We start from the raw sequence: 4,223 nt of genomic DNA on the forward strand, positions 1-4,223 counted from the left end.
GTGAGTGTGACAGGTAGTATAGCCGCGCAATTCAAGCTCTGATTAATTCTAAAACGAGATGTCACAGGGGTTTCTAAATCCTTTGGCAAGATGTTCATGAACAGTCAGCAGTTGAAGTTGTTTGCAAAAAGTAAACTCTAATATCTAGCCTTTAGTCGCTGCTCGATAGCTTCCTTTCAGTAAGTTTAAATTGCAGCAGTATCCTGCAACATCACAGCAGTGCACTGAGAACGGTTTAAAAGGGTCAGCGCAGTCCATCAAACCCGGACATCTCACATGTGAACACTGCTTCCATGGATTTACCTCACCTACTAAATCAGAGCCGCACAACCTTTCCAAAAACATCATAGCTAATGACACAACACAGTTACCTTTGCCTAAAAATTACATAAAACTCTTTTTTCGCCATCTTCTCACAAAACAGACCAGTCGTTTCGTTACTTAAATGAAATAGCTCTCATGTGAAATATACTACATTTAGTTTTTAAAGCAATAGTAATATTACGATCCTACATGTGGCATGTTATCAGAAGCTGAAGAACGTTTTATTGACATAAAAATAGCGTCTGTATCAATAACAAATACAATAGGATATATTTACAAAATGGCGTAAGTTATATCAACAATAGTAACACCTCAAACGTATTGCAACATGAAGCTTATATGGGATAACAGAATTATATTAGCAATGTAATATGAAGCTCTGATATTCATTTGACATGGAGTATGAATGTTAAACTGGACACAGATTTGTATCACCTTACATGAGTGTAAATCAAAATCACCAACAGTGTAAGTCACAAATCCGTATGAATACAAACAGGAGTAGAACGTTCGTTGGGTCAAACCATTTTAACCAATCCATAGCCTAGTCTTATAGCTATAATGGTGATAAACTACTTTCTGGGGAAATGTCCAATGAAAGAAGTTAAGAGCTGAGAAACAGTTCCTGTTTGATTTTGTCTCTTTTTGAATCAATCCTGCGAATGTCAGTACGATATATTTACTGAACAACATTAAAGTGAGTGAGTGAGTTTAGTTTTACGCCGCACTCAGCAATATCCCAGATATATGGCGGCGATCTGTAAACAATCGAGTCTGGACCAGACAATCAAGTGATCAACAGCATGAGCATCGATCTGCGTAATTGGGAACCGATGACATGTGTCAGCGAGCCTGACCACCCGATCACGTTAGTCGCCTCTTACGACAAGCATAGTCGCCTTTTGTGGCAAGCATGGTTGCTGAAGACGTACTCTAACCCGGATCTTCAGGGGTCGAACAACATTAGAAACGCACCACACTAAAATGCACCGACGATGCTCAGATATCATGGGTACATTTCAGTCTGACGGGGATATTTCGTATTATATGGATGGTGCGTTTCTAATGTTGTCAGCATATATATAAGTCTACATAACACATCTGTGAAAACAAAGGCTCCTTGATGGACAATGAAGAAGGTTCTCATTGAAACATGAAAAGACGCTTTAATAATATTTCAGTTTTAACAATAATTCGTAAAGCTAGGTACATTGAGTTAAATATCATCATTCCTTCTCAACCTGATGCAGGTCTTAGTGACCTTGACCTTGTGAGTTAAACTATAGCACCTACACACACGCTTGTATCTTCAGTTTCATTAACATGTTCGACAATTATTTCACAAAATGAGAAACTACCAGCGATAAAAGAGCTGTATGAAAAATGCAGCATACCATTCAAGGCAAATGGTAACGGGAATGGAAGTAGTTCTCGTAAGTTCAAAGACCGCCTCCGTGGTGTAGTGGTTAGAGCGTCCGCCCGGAGAGCGGAAGGTCGCGGGATCGATCCCCGACCGCGTCATACCAAAAGACGTTAAAATATGGTACTTGTTGGTCCCTGCCTGGCGCTCGGCATTAATGGGTACAACAAGGTCTGGTCGGCTCGGAGTCAGTATAATGTGTCTGAGTGGCGTATTCATGCTTCACTGCGGCATGGTATCTCAGTGAGCTAGCACTATAAAACCAGCTTAAGTCTGGGCTAGTACAAGCAGCCGCACATACACATACACACGCATGCACGTCGTCATATGAGCGAAATATTCTCAAGCACGACGTTAAACCCAATTTAGCCTCACCTCACCTCGTAAGTTCAAACGAGAACATGTGACCACCTCCAGCCTGCTTCGTTGTTGGAGGGAAAGCAAATTGTCCCGTTATTGAAAAATATTTGTCCCATTATTGGGAAAGCACATTGTTCCGTTATTGGGAAAACAAATTGTCCTGTTATTGGGAAAACAAATTGTCCCGTTCTTGGGAAAACAAATTGCCCTGTTGTTGGGAAAACAAATTGTCCCGTTATTGGGAAAACAAATTGTCCCGTTTGGGGAAAACAAATTGTCCTGTTATTGGGAAAACAAATTGTCCCGCTTGGGGGAAATGACAGATTATGGTAAGTCCAAAGTGAATGATACTACTGGAAGGTGTTTCCAAGTTTATAAAGTTTCACATAGACAACATGAATCTGTAGTTGACAATATTGCTTTACATCAGAATACCAAGAGCCAGTTCCAATACGCTCTTCCCACCAACATATGCCAGAAGAACACATTGTCAAATGCACCACCAACAAAATCCAGAAACAATTCTACCAAGAAGTCTTTTCCATAAATGTTCATCACTGACTTTCTCCAACAAATTCCTTGGAGTATTTAACCATGACAGGAATATGTCTTCTCTTTGCAAGCTGAAACTTCAGGATAACCCACAACCTTGACTTGTATGATAATTTAACGTTTGACATAATATTTTGCCAGTATGGCGAGTGTCTCTTCATCTCCTTTAATGAAGTTACCTACATAATGTGACCGATTGTCAACACTGTTAAAGAAGCTGTTTAGGAGTTCTGGAGGAACCTAGGGCATGGTATATAAACTAGGAGATACTGATTTAAGAACACACTTGGAGTAATTCTAAGACATATAATGGTAAAAAAAATCATTATGAGTAATAGTTCCCTTTTAGGATGTGAAAATATGATACATCAAAGTACAACAGATATTTAAGCCAAGTATGGATGTACTGTGTAAACAATTACTGTATGTATCCAATATTAGGGTTATTGATGTTTCATGTTGTCAAGGCAACCACAGCCATGATGGAACATATGGTGGAATCATAAAATGTTGAAGCAAGGAATTACTCACTATGGATTGTTTCTCTCAACAAGATCTTGAATTTGAAAGTTTTTTGCTTTTGTCCTGAACTTATATATGCCGAAATAAACGCATTATCTATTCACTTAGGATGGCTGAGGTGACACAAACTCATATATATTAACCAATACAGCCTGGTATGTTTTTGTGTTTGTTGGTTAATGTCACACTTAGCAATATTCCAGCTATATGGTGGTGGTCTGTAAATATTCAAGTCTGGACCAGACAATCCACTGATCAACAGTATAAGCATTGATCAACTTACTAAGTGGATACAGATGGTGGGGATTAGTGGTTATATGAACAAGCCATAGTGTAGGTGGATTTAGTGCTATATATATTTTGATTAAATGTCCTACTACCTTCTGATATGCTGCAACAGAGTCAACAATCCATTGTAAAACAATGAACATCACAAAACTTTCTCCTCTCAACAACACGGACAAAAACACATGCAATAATACCCATTATAGTGACTAGTCATTGGTCATAGCAAAATATTGTTTTTGAAAACAAGGTAAATATTTACAGATTAAATACGTAAACATATCACACACAGGAGGTCACATTTTCAAACAATTACAGCTATTTAGTGTCAAGTATGTATAAAGTTTATACACAAAAGTATCATACAGGTAATAATTTAAACTTAGTGTTAGGGCATTTCACAACGAGTTTATGTTTACTGTAAATTAGAAACATAGAGAAAGCTAGAAACATCACAAGTTTTGAATATAAAATCCTTCATGGATCTTTTCAATAATCAATGTTGTGAACAACTTCTTTCTTATAGTTGGTATTTTTACATATTTATAAGAAATTAAGGGCTAGCAGAAAAATTCACTTTTCATCACAAAGAGCAAAACATAAACACAGAAATATATAGAGGTTACAGTTAGATACTCAAGACATACTACCGATCAAAAGTGTAGACTCACTAGTGTAAATGTAGCTATTTACTCCAGTCAACTGTTCTAAACTAGATTTTGCTAAATATTCCATACTGTTTAAAGGTGCTGTTTACACA

General features: G+C 37.6%; 1 long non-coding RNA gene across 1 annotated transcript; it reads right to left on the reverse strand.

Annotated features, from left to right (window-relative positions):
• Nucleotides 1-1,470: 1,470 nt before the first annotated feature.
• Nucleotides 1,471-4,223, reverse strand: LOC124285612. The gene is made up of 2 exons (XR_006900850.1): nt 2,125-4,223; nt 1,471-1,754 (listed from the first exon to the last, which is right to left on the reverse strand). It is a non-coding gene; the product is annotated as an uncharacterized LOC124285612 (long non-coding RNA).

The sequence above is a fragment of the Haliotis rubra genome, unplaced genomic scaffold, assembly GCF_003918875.1.
Source record: "Haliotis rubra isolate DU_JTF1 unplaced genomic scaffold, ASM391887v1 Scf364, whole genome shotgun sequence".
NCBI lineage: Eukaryota > Metazoa > Mollusca > Gastropoda > Lepetellida > Haliotidae > Haliotis > Haliotis rubra.